Genomic DNA, 21486 nt, shown 5'->3' with positions numbered 1-21486 from the left:
ATGTTAAAAATGACAAGAGACAGTTTTTGACAATTCCTTTATTTAAATGCTTCTTCTGTCTTCTATCTTCCTTCATCTTCTTCTTCTGGTTCTTTAAAATTAGCACTTTTGATTATTCATGTTCGTGTCCCATAGATTTTAACGGTGTTCGCATGTTCGAACAAACTTTTTTCCTGTTCGCATGTTCTGGTGCGAACCGAACAGGGGGGTGTTCGTGTCACGTACCTGGTAGGTGGAGCCCAGAATGCAGAGAACGGCCTCTCGTATGCCTCGGACCTAAGAACCCCTGAAGGTGTGAACAGGGACTCGAAAGTACAGAGGGGCACAAGTGCCTGACTGGAACACTGAAGTAGAAGGCAGGATCCTGTAGTCAGCAGGGAGGTGCACTGTAGTCCTGTAGCAGGTTGCAGACAGCAGGGATGTGCACTGTAGTACTGTAGCAGGATGCAGATAGCAGGGAGGTGCACTGTAGTCCTGTAGCAGGTTGCAGACAGCAGGGAGGTGCACTGTAGTCCTGTAGCAGGTTGCAGACAGCAGGGAGGTGCACTGTAGTACTGTAGCAGGATGCAGATAGCAGGGAAGTGCACTGTAGTCCTGTAGCAGGTTGCAGACAGCAGGGAGGTGCACTGTAGTCCTGTAGCAGGTTGCAGACAGCAGGGAGGTGCACTGTAGTCCTGTAGCAGGTTGCAAACAGCAGGGAGGTGCACTGTAGTACTGTAGCAGGATGCAGACAGCAGGGAGGTGCACTGTAGTCCTGTAGCAGGTTGCAAACAGCAGGGAGGTGCACTGTAGTACTGTAGCAGGATGCAGATAGCAGGGAGGTGCACTGTAGTCCTGTAGCAGGTTGCAGACAGCAGGGAGGTGCAGACAAGCCAGGTCAAGGTACTGGCGAGCAGATCAGGTACAGAAGGGCAAACCAAGAGAATAGTCAGAGTCCAAGCCAAGATCGGGGCGGGCAGCAAGCAGGTAAGTCAGGAACAAGCCAAGTAAGTACTGGATACAGGAAAACTGGTAACAAGGTAGCAGGGGTCTCAGAAAACGCTGTAGACCGGACAGCAAAGCAGCATTGAAACAGTCTTCTTTAAATAGCCTATCTTTGGTGCCAAGTGGCGCTATTGCGCATGCGCGTACGCCCGTTAGCGCTATTGTGCATGCGCGTACGTTTGTTAGCACTATTAGCGCTATTGGCGCTATTGCACGTGCGCGAGCGCCGGATGGCGCTTCTATGCACAGGCATTCGTTTAACCCTCAATCTGCTGGGATAACTGCAAGAGGGCTTTTCCTGACAGTTCGGCTCATCCCTACTTATATCCATTGGGGCTGGAAAAAAAAGGAGAGATTACAAAAAAGGGAAAATCTTATTGAGGAAATATACAGATTAGAACAAGCACATAAAAAACATAATGAAATAAACGAGAGGAACTTAAAGATAGTATGGAGCAAGACTCTAGGAGGTCCCTCAACAGACTAGTAAGAGATAGATATTTTTGGGGAAATAAGTCAAGTAAACATCTAGCGAGAGTAGTGAAAAAGAAAAGAGAAAGGAACTTTATCGAGAAAATTCAAAATAAAAATGGTGAGGTGGTATACACAACTAAGGGAATAGCGGAAGAGTTCAGGAAGTACTTCGAAGCCCTCTAGGCTATAAGACAGAAGGGACAACAGGATGATAGAGAAGAGGGGAAGGTGGAGGAGTTTTTGTACGGGGCAGGATTGCCAAGGCTGACTGAAAAAGAAAGATCTGACCTGGATAGACCTATATCAGAGGAGCAGATCTTTGCGGCACTGAAGGATTCTCCTTTGGAAAAAAGCCCTGGACCAGACGGTTTTACAACTTATTATTTTAAAAAATATTAAAAAATTGTGGTCCCGAAGCTTTGCCGTTACTGGAACAGTCTGGGCACTGACTGGAAAATGGGGGGAGATGCACTAGCTGCTACAATAACGGTGATACTAAAAGAGGGTAAGAATAGTGCGTTGTGCTCTAGCTACAGGCTTATAGCACTATTGAACGCAGATACTAAGCTCTATGCCAAGGTTCTAGCTGGCAGGTTGAAGGAAAAGATGACCACCCTCCCTGGTGCACCCGGACCAGGTAGGTTTTATACCAGGAAGGGAAGGTAGGGATAACGGGGTATGTTCATTACTTCTTCTTGAATCCATTAATTCTGGTGAGTCCCCAGGGCTATTCCTGTCAATGGATGCCGAAAAAGCGTTTGACAGGGTAGACTGGGAACTCATGATAAAAACACTGGAAATGATGGGAGTGGGGCCAAGATTGATTAAGTGGATTAAAGTACTATACAACCACCCCTCGGCATCCGTCAAAGTGAATGGGGTTCTGTCCAAACCATTTGAAATGGAGAATGGAACTAGACAGGGGTGCCCTCTGTCACCCCTTCTATTCGTACTAACCCTAGAACCCCTACTGGCTACTATACGAAACAACCCAGACTGCAGTGGGGTCAAGATAGGGACTGAGGAACATAAACTCGCAGCGTTTGCTGATGACGTACTCTGTTATATTACCAACCCAAGAATTTTGATTCCAAACTTGCTGAGGATTTTGAAAAAATACGTTGATATCTCTAATTTTAAAATCAGCCTCAGCAAGTCTGAAATCTTAAATATTAATATAGACAAACAAGAAGAAGATAAACTTTCCAGGGAATTTCATTTCCCATGGAAAAGGGACATAAAATACCTAGGAGTTAAACTGTCTAGCTCATTGAAGAAAATATATTTAATAAATTATATACCGTTGCTTGACGAGATTAAGAAGGATACTAAAAAAAATATCAATGCCCCCTCTCTCTTGGATAGGCGGCATTAATACAGTAAAAATGGTTCTGGCGCCGAAAATCCTTTATATGTTCCAGATGCTTCCAATCACTCTCCCACAGGGTTATTTGAGAGCTTTACGAGGAATAATTGTGAGGTTTGTCTGGTGCGGCAAAAAACACGAATAGCATATATGGTTTTGAGTAGGGGGAAAAACAGGGAGGTTTGGCTATCCCCGATTTTAAAAAACATTACATTGCAGTGGCTCTTTCACGGGTGATGGAATGGTCAAGGGAAGTCTCAGACAAGAGATGTGTCAATATTGAACATAACATGAGCAGTACACAACTAGGACACATAGTATGGACTACTGGGCACAAAAACATCTGAGTTAACACATATTACACTAAAATTATGGGATCAGACTCACTCAGAAAATAATTGGGACTATAATTCACCACTGATATATTTGAAGGACAATACATTTTTTGAACTGGGGATGAGGGGGGTGGGAGGAAATTGGATAAAAAATGGAAACGCATAATTATAAGACATTATTAAAAAAGGTAAAATTTGCACTTATCACGCGTTAAGCCTAGACACAGATTTTATGGTGATTGATGCATGGCGGTACAACCAACTGTTGCATTTTGTGGAGAAACTTCCGAAAGCCTATTAGGGGCGAGGAAGATTACAGGCTTCTAGAGCAGCTCTGTAAGAGAGAAACATCAAAGAATAATATTTCTCGACTCTACAAAATTCTAGCAGCTAAAGAGGATCTGACTGTACCGCCCTACATCAAGAAATGGGAAAATGAACTGGGTACACAATGCAGCAAACACAGTTTAGAAACATTTTTGAATGCACAGTACCTCAGTTGATACTAGGATGATTGAAACAAACTTTAAGTGCTTAGCAAGGTGGTATGCAACACCAGACAAAATAAGTAAATCCGCAGAATGTTGGAGAGGATGTAAAGTCATAGGAACAATGGCCCACATTTGGTGCGAATGTCCCATCATCAAAGTATTCTGGAAGAAAATCTTACAGCTAATAAAGGAAGTAACTAATAAAGATATATTGGAAGACCCATGGACGTGTTTGTTCCATGGGACAGCGGAGTCAGTTTCACAATATCAATCATCTATTGTTCCTATTTTACTGAATGTAGCAAAAAGTCAGATACCAAAGAGATGGCAGGAAATGGAAAGCCCCAAAATACGGGACTGGATTTTTTGTGTCAACGAAATCTGTAATAGTGTACCGATGGGGTTGAAGTAGAACCAGAAGACGGAATAGAGCGCAAAGATAAATGGGAAGGGTGGAGGATGTTCAAAATGTTACTGTCGATTGCAGCATGTGTATACCTCCTTCAGCAGCATCCCCTGTTCGATTAATTCTTGTCCGGGAAGTCCCGATAATTCTACGGATATTCTCCCATATACCAGTCCTTGATCAATGATTTTTTTTTTCACTATAAGCTAATATATATGGCATGTATGCACGGCTATATACATGTATATTGTATATTTACATTATTATTGTTGTTTATTGTTTTTATTAGCCTCTTGGTAATCTGCTAGCGCTTTTAATTAAGTTCTTCTTTTGGGTCTTTATAGGGGCCCCACTCTTTATATTATATATTTTTTATCCCGCTTGTATCACTGCCCGATTGGTGGCTGTGTGATTATACTGGGGCATAGTAATTGCTTTTATTCATCCAGCTAAATGAGCGGTTCCTTTACGCCTATGGTAGATATTTCTCTCTGACCTCCTATTACTGCTTACAGTAATATGGCGTTGATCCGCTCTCCGCCGCCCACATCATTGGCGAGCGACGGATGACGCGGAGGAAGTGACGCCAGGCCCACCCTTTCCTCTAGCCTGGAGCACAGATACACTGGCGTGCGTTTCAAGCTGCAATACCAGCCAGGAAGTAGGCGTGCGCCATGGTAATGGTGCAGGCCTGACGGCGCGGCCCTTCGCTTCTTACAGCTGCCATGAGCAGTTACTAAGGGGACCAATATGGACCCTGTTACTATGGAATGTGAGACAGAGAAAATGAATCACCGCACAGGAGAACTTGCTTTCAGGTGTGTGTTAGTGAATCCTTCAGAGGAGAGGAGTCCCAGGTGCTGGCTAAATGCAAATTGAAGCAGGGTTTGAAACAGGAAAATCTGGATGCCGCACACCGGATAAAGTTGAAAACATCTTCTTTATTGTAAAACTTGGATCATAAAAACAGGACAATCAGGCGGGTGGTACAGACACAGCTGACGTATTTCGCGCTCTAGTTCGAGCGCTTACTCATAGCTGACAAATATTGGGATGACTGTCTTATATATCTTAATAAGAGATACCACATGACTTCATGGTCACTCATCTAATGGATATCAGCTGAAAGCTGTTTGTGCAAAGTCTCGGCATCTGCTATCAAAGACATATGCTACCCAATAAGAAAAACTCTTATGGATATGACTTTTTAAAACAACAGTGAATAAATAGGAAAATATATACATATATATATGTATATATGCACACATACACATATATATATGTATGTGTTTGAATATGTGAGTGAAGTGAGATAAACACACAATATGTATGAACAAAGGGGGAGTGTGATGCAACTTAACCAGTTGCCGACCGCCGCACGACTATATACGTCGACAGAGCGGCACGGGCAGGCAAAAGGACGTGTATGTACGTCCTTGCCTGCCCGCGGGTGGGGGGTCCGATCGGACCCCCCCCCGGTGCCTGCGGCGGTCGGCAAATCTCCCCCGGCGATCGGAGGTGAGGGGGAGGCCATCCATTCGTGGCCCCCCCCTCGCGATCGCTCTCAGCCAATGGGATCATTTCCCTGCCTCTGTATTGTACACAGAGGCAGAGGAAATTATGTCATCTCTCCTCGGCTCGGTATTTTCCGTTCCGGGCCGAGGAGAGAAGACTGCAATGTAAGTGCACCAACACACTACACACAGTAGAACATGCCAGGCACACAAAACACCCCGATCCCCCCCCCCCGATCGCCCCCCGATCCCCCCCCAATCACCCCCCCCCCGTCACAAACTGACACCACGCAGGTTTTTTTTTTTTTTTTTTTTCTGATTACTGTATTGGTGTCAGTTTGTGACAGTTACAGTGTCAGGGCAGTGAGTGTTAGGCCCCCTGTAGGTCCAGGATACCCCCCTAACCCCCCCTAATAAAGTTTTAACCCCTTGATCACCCCCTGTCACCAGTGTCGCTAAGCGATCATTTTTCTGATCGCTGTATTAGTGTCGCTGGTGTAGCTAGTTAGGGACGTAAATATTTAGGTTCGCCGTCAGCGTTTTATAGCGACAGGGACCCCCATATACTACCTAATAAATGTTTTAACCCCTTGATTGCCCCCTAGTTAACCCTTTCACCACTGATCACTGTATAACCGTTACGGGTGACGCTGGTTAGTTTGTTTATTTTTTATAGTGTCAGGGCACCCGCCGTTTATTACCGAATAAAGATTTAGCCCCCTGATCACCCGACGGTGATATGCGTCGCCCCAGGCAGCGTCAGATTAGCGCCAGTACCGCTAACACCCACGCACGCAGCATACGCCTCCCTTAGTGGTATAGTATCTGTACAGATCAATATCTGATCCGATCAGATCTATACTAGCGTCCCCAGCAGTTTAGGGTTCCCAAAAACACAGTGTTAGCGGGATCAGCCCAGATACCTGCTAGCACCTGCGTTTTGCCCCTCCGCCCGGCCCAGCCCAGCCCACCCAAGTGCAGTATCGATCGATCACTGTCACTTACAAAACACTAAACGCATAACTGCAGCGTTCGCAGAGTCAGGCCTGATCCCTGCGATCGCTAACAGTTTTTTTGGTAGCATTTTGGTGAAATGGCAAGCACCAGCCCCAGGCAGCGTCAGGTTAGTCCCAGTACCGCTAACACCCACGCACCGTACATCTCCCTTAGTGGTATAGTATCTGAACGCATCAATATCTGATCCGATCAGATCTATACTAGCGTCCCCAGCAGTTTAGGGTTCCCAAAAACGCAGTGTTAGCGGGATCAACCCAGATACCTGCTAGCAACTGCGTTTTACCCCTCCGCCCGGCCCAGCCCAGCCCACCCAAGTGCAGTATCGATCGATCACTGTACACTAAACGCATAACTGCAGCTTTCGCAGAGTCAGGCCTGATCCCTGCGATCGCTAACAGTTTTTTTTGTAGCGTTTTGGTGAACTGGCAAGCACCAGCCCCAGGCAGCGTCAGGTTAGTGCCAGTAGCGCTAACACCCACGCACGCACCGTACACCTCCCTTAGTGGTATAGTATCTGAACTGATCAATATCTGATCCGATCAGATCTATACTGGCGTCCCCAGCAGTTTAGGGTTCACAAAAACGCAGTGTTAGCGGGATCAGCCCAGATACCTGCTAGCACCTGCGTTTTGCCCCTCCGCCCGGCCCAGCCCAGCCCACCCAAGTGCAGTATCGATCGATCACTGTCACTTACAAAACACTAAATGCATAACTGCAGCGTTCGCAGAGTCAGGCCTGATCCCTGCGATCGTTAACAGTTTTTTTGGTAGCTTTTTGGTGAACTGGCAAGCGCCAGCGGCCTAGTACACCCCGGTCGTAGTCAAACCAGCACTGCAGTAACACTTGGTGACGTGGCGAGTCCCATAAGTGCAGTTCAAGCTGGTGAGGTGGCAAGCACAAATAGTGTCCCGCTGCCACCAAGAAGACAAACACAGGCCCGTCGTGCCCATAGTGCCCTTCCTGCTGCATTCGCCAATCCTAATTGGGAACCCACCACTTCTGCAGCGCCCGTACTTCCCCCATTCACATCCCCAACCAAATGCAGTCGGCTGCATGAGAGGCATTTTTATGTCCTCCCGAGTACCACTACCCAACGAACCCCCCAAAAAAGATGTCGTGTCTGCAGCAAGCGCGGATATAGGCGTGACACCCGCTATTATTGTCCCTCCTGTCCTGACAATCCTGGTCTTTGCATTGGTGAATGTTTTGAACGCTACCATTCACTAGTTGAGTATTAGCGTAGGGTACAGCATTGCACAGACTAGGACACACTTTCACAGGGTCTCCCAAGATGCCATCGCATTTTGAGAGACCCGAACCTGGAACCGGTTACAGTTATAAAAGTTACAGTTACAAAAAAAGTGTAAAAAAAAAAAAAAAAAAAAAAACACAAACAAAAATATAAAATAAAAAATAATAGTTGTCGTTTTATTGTTCTCTCTCTATTCTCTCTCTCTCTCTATTCTCTCTATTGTTCTGCTCTTTTTTACTGTATTCTATTCTGCAATGTTTTATTGTTATTATGTTTTATCATGTTTGCTTTTCAGGTCTGCAATTTTTTATACTTTACCGTTTACTGTGCTTTATTGTTAACCATATTTTTGTCTTCAGGTACAGCATTCACGACTTTGAGTGGTTATACCAGAATGATGCTTGCAGGTTTAGGTATCATCTTGGTATCATTCTTTTCAGCCAGCGGTCGGCTTTCATGTAAAAGCAATCCTAGCGGCTAATTAGCCTCTAGACTGCTTTTACAAGCAGTGGGAGAGAATGCCCCCCCCCCCACCGTCTTCCGTGTTTTTCTCTGGCTCTCCTGTCTCAACAGGGAACCTGAGAATGCAGCCGGTGATTCAGCCAGCTGACCATAGAGCTGATCAGAGACCAGAGTGGCTCCAAACATCTCTATGGCCTAAGAAACCGGAAGCTACGAGCATTTTATGACTTAGATTTCGCCGGATGTAAATAGCGCCATTGGGAAATTGGGAAAGCATTTTATCATACCGATCTTGGTGTGGTCAGATGCTTTGAGGGCAGAGGAGAAATCTAGGGTCTAATAGACCCCAATTTTTTCAAAAAAGAGTACCTGTCACTACCTATTGCTATCATAGGGGATATTTACATTCCCTGAGATAACAATAAAAATGATTAAAAAAAAAAAAAATGAAAGGAACAGTTTTAAAATAAGATAAAAAAATAATAAAGAAAAAAAAAAAAAAAAAAAAAAGCACCCCTGTCCCCCCTGCTCTCGCGCTAAGGCGAACGCAAGCGTCGGTCTGGCGTCAAATGTAAACAGCAATTGCACCATGCATGTGAGGTATCGCCGCGACGGTCAGATCGAGGGCAGTAATTTTAGCAGTAGACCTCCTCTGTAAATCTAAAGTGGTAACCTGTAAAACTGCACGTTTGTGCGCAATTGTAAAGCATGTCATGTTTGGTATCCATGTACTCGGCCTAAGATCATCTTTTTTATTTCATCAAACATTTGGGCAATATAGTGTGTTTTAGTGCATTAAAATGTAAAAAAGTGTGTTTTTTCCCCAAAAAATGCGTTTGAAAAATCGCTGCGCAAATACTGTGTGAAAAAAAAAAATTAAACACCCACCATTTTAATCTGTAGGGCATTTGCTTTAAAAAAATATATAATGTGTGGGGGTTCAAAGTAATTTTTCTTGCAAAAAAAAATAATTTTTTCATGTAATCAAAAAGTGTCAGAAAGGGCTTTGTCTTCAAGTGGTTAGAAGAGTGGGTGATGTGTGACATAAGCTTCTAAATGTTGTGCATAAAATGCCAGGACAGTTCAAACCCCCCCAAATGACCCCATTTTGGAAAGTAGACACCCCAAGCTATTTGCTGAGAGGCATGTCGAGTCCATGGAATATTTTATATTGTGACACAAGTTGCGGGAAAGAGACAAATTATTATTATTTTTTTTTTTTTTTGCACAAAGTTGTCACTAAATGATATATTGCTCAAACATGCCATGGGAATATGTGAAATTACACCCCAAAATACATTCTGTTGCTTCTCCTGAGTACGGGGATACCACATGTGTGAGACTTTTTGGGAGCCTAGCCACGTATGGGACCCCGAAAACCAAGCACCGCCTTCAGGCTTTCTAAGGGCGTAAATTTTTGATTTCACTCTTCACTGCCTATCACAGTCTCGGAGGCCATGGAATGCCCAGGTGGCACAACCCCCCCCCAAATGACCCCATTTTGGAAAGTAGACACCCCAAGCTATTTGCTGAGAGGTATAGTGAGTATTTTGCAGACCTCACTTTTTGTCACAAAGTTTTGAAAATTGAAAAAAGAAAAAAAAAATTTTTTTTTTTGTCTTTCTTCATTTTCAAAAACAAATGAGAGCTGCAAAATACTCACCATGCCTCTCAGCAAATAGCTTGGGGTGTCTACTTTCCAAAATGGGGTCATTTGGGGGGGGTTTGTGCCACCTGGGCATTCCATGGCCTCCGAAACTGTGATAGGCAGTGAAGAGTGAAATCAAAAATGTACACCCTTAGAAATCCTGAAGGCGGTGATTGGTTTTCGGGGTCCCGTACGCGGCTAGGCTCCTAAAAAGTCCCACACGTGTGGTATCCCCGTACTCAAGAGAAGCAGAAGAATGTATTTTGGGGTGCAATTCCACATAGGCCCATGACCTGTGTGAGCAATATATCATTTAGTGACAACTTTGTGCAAAAAAAAAAAATAAATAAATAAATAAATTGTCACTTTCCCGCAACTTGTGTCAAAATATAAAATATTCCATGGACTCAACATGCCTCTCAGCAAATAGCTTGGGGTGTCTACTTTCCAAAATGGGGTCATTTGGGGGGGGGTGTGCCATCTGGGCATTTTATGGCCTTCAAAACTGTGATAGGTAGTGAGGAGTAAAATCAAAAATGTACGCCCTTAGAAATCCTGAAGGCAGTGATTGGTTTTCGGGGCTCCCAAAAAGTCCCACACATGTGGTATCCCCATACTCAGGAGAAGCAGCTAAATGTATTTTGGGGTGCAATTCCACATATGCCCATGGCCTGTGTGAGCAATATATCATTTAGTGACAACTTTTTGTAATTTTTTTTTTTTTTTTTTTTTTCATTATTCAATCACTTGGGACAAAAAAAATGAATATTCAATGGGCTCAACATGCCTCTCAGCAATTTCCTTGGGGTGTCTACTTTCCAAAATGGGGTCATTTGTGGGGGTTTTGTACTGCCCTGTCATTTTAGCACCTCAAGAAATGACATAGGCAGTCATAAATTAAAGACTGTGTAAATTCCAGAAAATGTACCCTAGTTTGTAGGCGCTATAACTTTTGCGCAAACCAATAAATATACACTTATTGACATTTTTTTTACCAAAGACATGTGGCCAAATACATTTTGGCCTAAATGTATGACTAAAATTGAGTTTATTGGATTTTTTTTAGAACAAAAATTAGAAAATATCATTTTTTTTCAAAATTTTCGGTCTTTTTCCGTGTATAGCGCAAAAAATAAAAACGGCAGAGGTGATCAAATACCATCAAAAGAAAGCTCTATTTGTGGGAAGAAAAGGACGCAAATTTCGTTTGGTTACAGCATTGCATGACCGCGCAATTAGCAGATAAAGCGACGCAGTGCCAAATTGTAAAAAGTGCTCTGGTCAGGAAGGGGGTAAATCCTTCCGGGGCTGAAGTGGTTAATTGTGTTGAAACAAAATGCAAAAAAGCACAGAAACAAATGAGTGAAAAATTAGTGAGTGGAAAAAACTGTAAATATGTAAAAAAGGTGTAAAAGTGTGTAGACCTGAATTTATATGTAAAACAAATGACTACAGCAGTGTATGTGCACTACTAGTGAAAAAAAAAAAAAAAAAATATATATATATATATATATATATATATATATATATATATATATATATATATATATATATATATATATATATATATTAAATACATAAATAAGTAAAAATAAAAATAAATAAATATGTGCATTAATAATTGATAGTGAAAATTGAATATGTGCACCAATAGGTAATGCAATGTAGCCATATGCAAATATTAATGATAATAAAAAAGTGAAGATGAAAATAGAATAAGATATAGTGAAAGAAATTAATGAGATTGAGTTTGAAAAATAAAATCCAAATTGTAATTGTATATGTATACAAGCCGTTTAAATGTCAAATTATGGGATGCATAATGAAATAGATAGCCAAATTATTTGGTTGAACCAGTATATATACATGAACGTGGTTTTGATTCCAAGATAGTGTGTAAAATATAAGTAAAAAGGTGAATAAAAGAAAATGTCAAATAACTGAACAAGAACCATGTTATGGTGCTGTCAGTTTGAGTGATAAATTGTGCATGGGGATCGGCTTGTGTATGAATGTGTCAAAAGCCTATCGGAGCGATCGCAACTAAAAGTGAAGTGTCTTGTGTGTAGCAATCAATCTGAGCGATTGATCATGAATAGAGATCGGCTTGTGTGTGGGTATATCAAAACCCATCGATGCGGTCACAGAAACCATATTATGGTGCTGTCAATCTAAATAATTAGTTGTGAATCGGAATAGGTTTGTGTGTGGACGTATTAAAGCCTGTCAAAGTGCACGCATCTAAAGGCAAAATGCCTTATGTATAGCAATTAGTTTAAGTAGTTGATCCTGAATAGAGATCGGTTTGTGTGTGGGTATATCCAAACCTGTCAAAGCAATGACATATAAAATTGAGATGCCTTGTATATAACACAAGGTTTATAAGCAGTGGGTGGTGGTCCCACCACAGACCAAGTGTGTAAAAAAAGGGGTTGTCAAAGTAATGAATAAACATAGATGTAAGTATGGTATAGCTGGAGCAATAGAAACATATGAAGTGCCCTGCGATGTGATGTAAAACTGCATGTGATAGAGCAGCAATGTCTCTGTGAACTGGGAGCGCATCAAGCTGTTCAGCAAATAAGGATAAAATTAAGAATAAAGAGTGGGCATGGATGTTTAAATAGAAATGTATCAGTGAGTATAGCAGTGTGATACATAGTTTCAATAGGAACGGCAGTTGTATATGTGGTATGTAAGCTGGCTATAGAAGGTAAAGATGTTGCAAAAAAACGGGAGTAAATATTGAACCACAACAAATAACAATATGCTGAATGTTGTGTTAATGGCGTCTCATGTAAAGGATTATATTTAGCAATACATGTCAGCAGATGCCGGACCACTAAACAACTGACCATCTAGTAATTCACATCAAAATGTACAGAGACTGTGAGCACACTAATACATGATCCAGATGATAATGCGTCCAGTAAGTAGAAAATTAGTAATATATCAATACGCAGGTAGGCACCTGAAAAATTGATGGAAATCCAATCTATAAAGATGATGGAAATATATTACCATACTATATCACAATGAAAATGATATCATTCTATGGTGTCCGTTTATGAAGCAGTGATCAGCGGTGATCCCGAGGATCACCGCTGATCACAGTCCATAAACAGTTTATGAAACAGTGATAATCGGGGGAGAACATGTTTGAACTTGTTCTCCCGCCGATTATCTCTACACACGGAGAATCCTCATTGAATGACACAGTAACGGCCAGTTTATGAAGCGGTGATCTCACTGCTTCACTGGTGATCTGAGTCAGAATTCACACTCCCAGGTTCACCAGCTCAGAGGTGGTGAATCGGGGAGTGAAGAGGAAATCTGGGGGGATCTGAGGGGGAAGGAGGAAGATTTTTAACTTCCTTATGCCTCGTTCAGACCCCCCAACACTGTAAGCATGTCCCCATGTCATATTTATGTTTATACATATTTATACATATATACATATAATGTGTATATGTATATATATATCATGTGTGTGTATATACATGTATATATAGTGTGTGTGTGTGTATACATATGTGTATAATGTAGGGGGACACATTATTTTATTAACATTAATCCAGGCCGTTGAGCAGTGATAATTTATCACTGCTTGATAAACTGACATCTGGTGCTGTAATCTCGTAAAGTCTCACGAGATTCCAGTATCAGGGGACGTTCTCCACTATTTGAAGCATTTGTAGATCTCTTCACTCCTCCAAAGGTGAAGCGATCTACACCGCTTCATAAACTGGCACACAGAGGAGAAGATTCTTCACTGTGAATGCCGGAGAACGAAGCAGTGAATAGATTTCACTGCTTCATAAACGGACACCTATGTCATTTAAATTGACCACACAACTTCTAAGCATATACATGCAGCAAGTTACAAAACGAAAAGTATATACATACAATTATGAGAACAGGTCTATGCTTTATATGCAGAATAATGAATTTAGAATATGAATGCATGATGAAACATTATTATAATTAAGATGTTATTTTTGGAAAATATTGAATTTCTAGATGTCAAACTTACAGGTGCAGGCAATTCCATTCACACCACCTTATATAGGAAATCCACTGCGGGCAATACCCTTCTCAGAGCAGACTCAGCACATCCTAAGCACACCATACGGGGTGTGCCTTATGGTCAATTTCTAAGGCTCAAACGCCTATGCAGTACCCCTGAAAGGTTCCAAAGTGAAGCTAACAACATGGCCCAACGGTTTAGAGACCGGGGATACGGTACAGCTCTTGTTAATAGGACTCACTACAGCAAGTACTGTCCCTAGGCAGACACTTTTACAAGATAAACCCCACATCACTTCCCCTTCCATTACTACCCCGGTATTTTCCACGCCATACAGCTCGGAATTCAACCAAATAGGGAAAATTGTTACCAAATACCTTCCAATTTTACACAATGATGCTGCTTTTGACAGCATCCTCTCTAGGGGTATCAAGGTGGTTTCTCGTAGGGCACCCACTTTGGGGAGCCTTCTTTCACCCAGTTTGGTACCAACTAATTGAACCAATTCAAACTGGTTGAATTTGGTTGGCAACTACAAATGTGGTAAAAAGGGGTGCAATTATTGCGGCCATATAAAGAAGGGAAATCAAGTAAAATCTTGCACCAATGGCAAATCTTTCAATATAAACTCATTTATTAATTGTAACCCAATTTATAGTATATGTTATCACTTGCGACATCTGCCAAAACCAATATGTCGGGTGAACGACCCGACACCTCAGAGATCGTTTATACGATCACTTATATGACATTGAAAAGGACAAACTAACCAATGAGGCTAAACATTGGATTTTTGTGCACCAGAAAGACGTATCCAGCCTCTCCATCTAGGGCATAGAAAAGGTGGTCATACCTGTCAGAGGAGGGGACAGATTCCAGCTGCTGTGCAAGCGCGAGGTATATTGGATATTTTCTTTAAATACGAGGATTCCCTTAGGCCTCAACTATGAATGGGATGTTTCCTATTATTATGAGTAATTTACCGAACTATATATAATCATAAACATTTTCATCATAAAAATCATAATAATCTTACATTACCCTCTTCCATTTTCCAGTTGTTCTCTACTGCCTTATTATATACTCCAGTCAGTTAGGTGCCAAGACATGGATTATTACCTCGACTAACCTCCAGGCTTATGCTCTCACACCTTACATCAAACATATTATAATAGTCTATATTTTTGACTAGTTTAACATGGTTTGGATGAACCCTTCACTCATTATACCAGTGATTGAAGGTCAAGAACTTTGACATATAGAGGTTAGCATGAAGGTATGAAATATATATTTTTAACATGGTTCTATGGTGTCCATTTTGTTTATTAACATTAGGTTACATAACAAATAGAGAATGTTTTATAAAACATAAAAATCCTCACACACAACAAACAATAAGGAGTGATGATTTTTTACTGGACATCCATAATACATTGTTAATAATATAAGAAAAAAGAAAATTTTATTTTGTTTGTTCAACATTTTCATTTATTAATTTTTCATCTTTATCATTTATATTTATGTCCATACTTGGATCTATAGATTGATATTTTACTCAATACAAATTCTCACCTCATGAACAAACTACTTAATACACATATATGTATGGATATATGTTAAATATTTTCACGCAGATTTATATATATATGTTCCAAAAATAACATCTTAATTATAATAATGTTTCATCATGCATTCATATTCTAAATTCATTATTCTGCATATAAAGCATAGACCTGTTCTCATAATTGTATGTATATACTTTTCGTTTTGTAACTTGCTGCATGTATATGCTTAGAAGTTGTGTGGTCAATTTAAATGACATAGAACGATATCATTTTCATTGTGATATAGTATGGTAATATATTTCCATCATCTTTATAGATTGGATTCGCATCAATTTTTCAGGTGCCTACCTGCGTATTGATATATTACTAATTTTCTACTTACTGGACGCATTATCATCTGGATCATGTATTAGTGTGCTCACAGTCTCTGTACATTTTAATGTGAATTACTAGATGGTCAGTTGTTTAGTGGTCCGGCATCTGCTGACATGTATTGCTAAATATAATCCTTTACATGAGACGCCATTAACACAACATTCAGCATATTGTTATTTGTTGTGGTTCAATATTTACTCCCGTTTTTTTGCAACATCTTTACCTTCTATAGCCAGCTTACATACCACATATACAACTGCCGTTCCTATTGAAACTATGTATCACACTGCTATACTCACTGATACATTTCTATTTAAACATCCATGCCCACTCTTTATTCTTAATTTTATCCTTATTTGCTGAACAGCTTGATGCGCTCCCAGTTCACAGAGACATTGCTGCTCTATCACATGCAGTTTTACATCACATCGCAGGGCACTTCATATGTTTCTATTGCTCCAGCTATACCATACTTACATCTATGTTTATTTATTACTTTGACAACCCCTTTTTTTACACACTTGGTCTGTGGTGGGACCACCACCCACTGCTTATAAACCTTGTGTTATATACAAGGCATCTCAATTTTATATGTGATTGCTTTGACAGGTTTGGATATACCCACACACAAACCGATCTCTATTCAGGATCAACTACTTAAACTAATTGCTATACATAAGGCATTTTGCCTTTAGATGCGTGCACTTTGACAGGCTTTAATACGTCCACACACAAACCTATTCCGATTCACAACTAATTATTTAGATTGACAGCACCATAATATGGTTTCTGTGACCGCATCGATGGGTTTTGATATACCCACACACAAGCCGATCTCTATTCATGATCAATCGCTCAGATTGATTGCTACACACAAGACACTTCACTTTTAGTTGCGATCGCTCTGATAGGCTTTTGACACCTTCATACACAAGCCGATCCCCATGCACAATTTATCACTCAAACTGACAGCACCATAACATGGTTCTTGTTCAGTTATTTGACATTTTCTTTTATTCACCTTTTTACTTATATTTTACACACTATCTTGGAATCAAAACCACGTTCATGTATATATACTGGTTCAACCAAATAATTTGGCTATCTATTTCATTATGCATCCCATACTTTGACATTTAAACGGCTTGTATACATATACAATTACAATTTGGATTTTATGTTTCAAACTCAATCTCATTAATTTCTTTCACTATATCTTATTCTATTTTCATCTTCACTTTTTTATTATCATTAATATTTGCATATGGCTACATTGCATTACCTATTGGTGCACATATTCAATTTTCACTATCAATTATTAATGCACATATTTATTTATTTTTATTTTTACTTATTTATGTATTTAATATATATAATTTTTTTTTTTTACTAGTAGTGCACATACACTGCTGTAGTCATGCGTTTTACATATAAATTCAGGTCTACACACTTTTACACCTTTTTTACATATATACAGTTTTTTCCACTCACTAATTTTTCACTCATTTGTTACTGTGCTTTTTTGCATTTTGTTTTAACACAATTAAGTTGCATCACACTCCCCCTTTGTTCATACATATTGTGTGTTTATCTCACTTCTCTCACATATCCAAACACATACATATATATATGTATATGTGTGCATATATACATATATATATGTATATATTTTCCTATTTATTCGCTGTTGTTTTAAAAAGTCATATCCATAAGAATTTTTCTTATTGGGTAGCACATGTCTTTGATAGCAGATGCTGAGACTTTGCACAATCAGCTTTCAGCTGATATCCATTAGATGAGTGACCATGAAGTCATGTGGTATCTCTTATTAAGATATATAAGACAGTCATCCCAATATTTGTCAGCTATGAGTAAGCGCTCGAACTAGAGCGCGAAACGCGTCAGCTGTGTCTGTACCACCCGCCTGATTGTCCTGTTTTTATGATCCAAGTTTTACAATAAAGAAGATGTTTTCAACTTTATCCGGTGTGCGGCATCCAGATTTTCCTGTTTCAAACCCTACTATGGAATGTGAGGCACTGTCTATTTACCATCTCCACGCATCTAGTGCAGTATGTCAGCACCCTTGACAAGGGTCTAGTGCTTCCCCTTGTTCTGGTCTAGTGTTTCCCCTTGTTCTTTATTTATTTATTTATATTGTGATTACTATTGTTAATAATAATATTATCATGATCGGTAGCAATACCTTTACCATTATTAATTACCATTTTTTATTATTTAATTATTATTTATTTATTATTCACTCACTATACATTTTTTTTTTTAATTGTACAGCTTATGGGGCTGGGGGCGGTTAAGGGAGGGGCCTTCAACATTCGTTCTGATTGTCTGAAGGCTCATGTGAATATTCATAGGCACACACATATATATGGGGACTGCTGAAGGAGGAGTTACTGCTGTGCTCTGAGAAAGAGGTGATGTTCCCCTCGAAACGTGTCAGCTAGCAGTTATCCTTGTGTATGCCTCTGTGATCTTTGTAGGGCCCTGCTCATCCTTGACTGCATGCTGTCAGTTGAATACCTTTTATTCTGTGAGATCTCCATAACTGCTTGTGAGTAGTTTCTTTTTATTATTGGTTTTAATAAACTTACATCCAAAGGATAATACACATGGCTGGTGCGCCCTTTTTTTCTTTTCTCTCTTTGCGCTATGCTGTCCCTGTCCTGGGTGGGGGGTTTCATTTGAGATACCTGTATTTCTGGGGTTTCCTGCTCCATGCTAGCAATGTTAAGGGCTTTACATCTCTGTGCATGTCTATTCCATTTAAAACGTCTGAACTCTCTTTGCCTTCCTGTACCTCTGCTTATTATGGATACATCTACCTTCGACCCGTACTCCCTTTTACTGGACTCTTGACAGAAGTCTCGCAGGATATTGACAAAATTTTGGTAGGACCTAGCATTTCTCAGAGCCATTCTAGTGGAATAGCTTACATAACACTTATTGGCCATTGAGTATATGAAACTTACATCATCCTCCAATAAGTCAGGATAGTTGAACACTTTCATATACAATGCAAGATCCTCACTGCGGAACAATATTGGGTCATCTCCTCTCCTAAATTTCATTTGTTGCAAATCACTCATACCATTATCATGACTGTCCACAATACGCTGCAACTCTTTCCTCTGCACCTCTGCATCTGTTAAGTTATCATTAACCTGTACAGATAACTGGCCTGCCAAAGATCCTGGTAGCCATGCTTTTAGAAGAGAGCATGCATCTTCATTACTCAAATGGAATTTAAGCACTAGAGCCTCAAATTTATTGGACAGACTCATTGGTAATTCCAGGGCATTAAATTCACCCAGAATCTGGCACAAAGTAAATCTCTCTTGGATTGTAATCAAACTGTTATTCTGCTTCGAAGCTATAGGTGCAATAGCTGACTGTGTATCATCACGGCCCTTCTCCTCATTGACTATGCAGATATTGACCAATTGGCATGTTCCTTTGTGCTCATTGAGCGATACTATACATTGCTCTGTAGTAAGAAGCTGGGAGTTTGCATTTGCTAATTTTCTTTCTAAAGATATAACCGACTCTTACATCTCTGACAACTTTATTCGCAATGACTCTAAAAGTTTGCTATTCATATTGCAGTCCATGCTGCACCTCTGAAGCTGTTCTTTTAGCTCATTGTTTCTTCCTGACAAATTTCCTGCTGTAGCTCGCAATTCATCCACCTCACTACTGGAGGCTGTTGCAATCTTTAGAAGGTTTTCACTGATTTTCTCTATGTCCTCCCTGAGACGTCTCCTCTCTGCTTCCCACTTCCCCCCATTTGCTCAGATATAAATTTAATTCTGAGCAACACTGCAATTTCATTTGCCAACATCTTTTTCTTCACTTTCTTTTTTAGCTGTTTACCCATTAATCTGCTATTATGTTGCTGACACTGAGACAATAGTACATTACACTGGCTTTTAAGAGGTTCATCTGCACATGAATGATAACTGGCAGAGGTGTACTTTTTAACATATGTATACACAAGTTTCATTTCACAACTATACAATCCACACAATACACAATTCTATTAGTACTAACGTTCCAACACTGCACTGAGTAATAAACCAAACTCAATTACCTTTAGCTCTTACAACTCACGAAAAAAACGAATTGCTCTTCTAGCATTCAATATTCTTCATTCATTACCACTCTTACCTGATATCATTCAAAACAATTAAACTTTTGCATATCCATAGAAAAGATTCACCACACTTACAGCCCTTTCGGTTTCTGATGCGTTATCAGCTGGCTTGTATCTGAGCACTTCTGTCCTGTAGGTTCTATGCGGCTTTTAGGATTACCACACGCTTTCTGAGGTGCCAATTGAAGTAAATATGATACAATAAATATTATTGTATCTGTATATTAATTTGTCTAATCCCTATATTTAGTTAATCTATTAAAACTCTGACCACATGTTACTGTTGATATCACAATAATACAAGGATAGCTATGAAACCACACACACGGTTTATAAGTAATAAAGTCTTATTTATTCCCAAGGAAATAAGAAAGCTGACATGAAATACTAGAGAAAGATATTACAAACACAGACCAACAATCAGAACATATAATACAAGAACATCATAAATACTTATCACAAGGCCCACTGAGAGGCTTGTTTCTTCCCGCTATGCTCAGATGTTGAAGAGAGGGCCATCGCCATGAGGCTTAGGCCCAAGCCATGATCCAAAGGGGAAGGGGCTATTTCGCTTCCTTGCTCAGTCTTTTATACTTTGATCATACACCATTCAAACCCAACCCCATTGCCATCCCATCTAGACTTTTGACAAATCACAGTATTTATGGGGCAGTCCTTCTCAACAGTACTGTCTGTCCTGCTGTACTTTGGCATTGTCCATGTCAATCTTTAGGTGCCTGTTGATCCTTTGATCTTTGTCACCCACCGTCATCAATCATCCTGTCAGCCATGGCCCATTTCAAGTTTGCGTTATAGCAATAGATGGTCCGGAGCCAAGAGCTGAAACGACATTCCAGACCGCCCCCAGGAAAGCAAATGCTTGGTTTTATCAATCAGAAAGAAACCCTTTTAAAACCATGGAATTGCAAGGATTAGCCTGGGTGATCTTTGGGAATAGGAAACAGATATGTAACGGATTTATGATAGATCCAATTCAAACTCTGGATAATACCAAAACACTGTTACCCATAAACGCAGTAACATTGACAGAGAAACTCCAGAAGTATGACACCAGACCCTGTTGCCAGGGATGAGCCGAACACCCCCCTGTTCGGTTTGCACCGGAACATGCGAACAGGCACAAAAAATGTGTTTGAACACGCGAACACCGTTAAAGTCTATGGGACTTGAACATGAATAATCAAAAGTGCTAATTTAAAAGGCTTATATGCAAGTTATTGTCATAAAAAGTGTTTGGGGACCTGGGTCCTGCCCCAGGGGACATGGATCAATGCAAAAAAAGTTTTAAAAATGGACGTTTTTTCGGGAGCAGTGATTTTAATAATGCTTAAAGTGAAACAATAAAAGTGTAATATTCCTTTAAATTTCGTCCCTGGGG

At 40.4% G+C, this 21486-nt stretch overlaps 1 protein-coding gene and 1 pseudogene across 4 annotated transcripts in view; one reads left to right on the top strand and one right to left on the bottom strand.

Annotated features, from left to right (window-relative positions):
- The window catches only part of LOC141133431 (venom factor-like), a 681995-nt gene that overhangs the window by 323825 nt on the left and 336684 nt on the right, over positions 1-21486 (top strand). The gene's annotated exons all lie outside the window — the stretch shown is intronic.
- LOC141133432 (posterior protein-like) lies at positions 17979-19987 on the bottom strand (annotated as a pseudogene).

This window comes from Aquarana catesbeiana, linkage group LG03 (assembly GCF_042186555.1).
Source record: "Aquarana catesbeiana isolate 2022-GZ linkage group LG03, ASM4218655v1, whole genome shotgun sequence".
NCBI classification, from domain to species: Eukaryota; Metazoa; Chordata; class Amphibia; order Anura; family Ranidae; genus Aquarana; species Aquarana catesbeiana.
The sequence above is the reverse complement of the archived record's forward strand: the minus strand, read 5'-3'. Positions and strand labels throughout refer to the sequence as shown.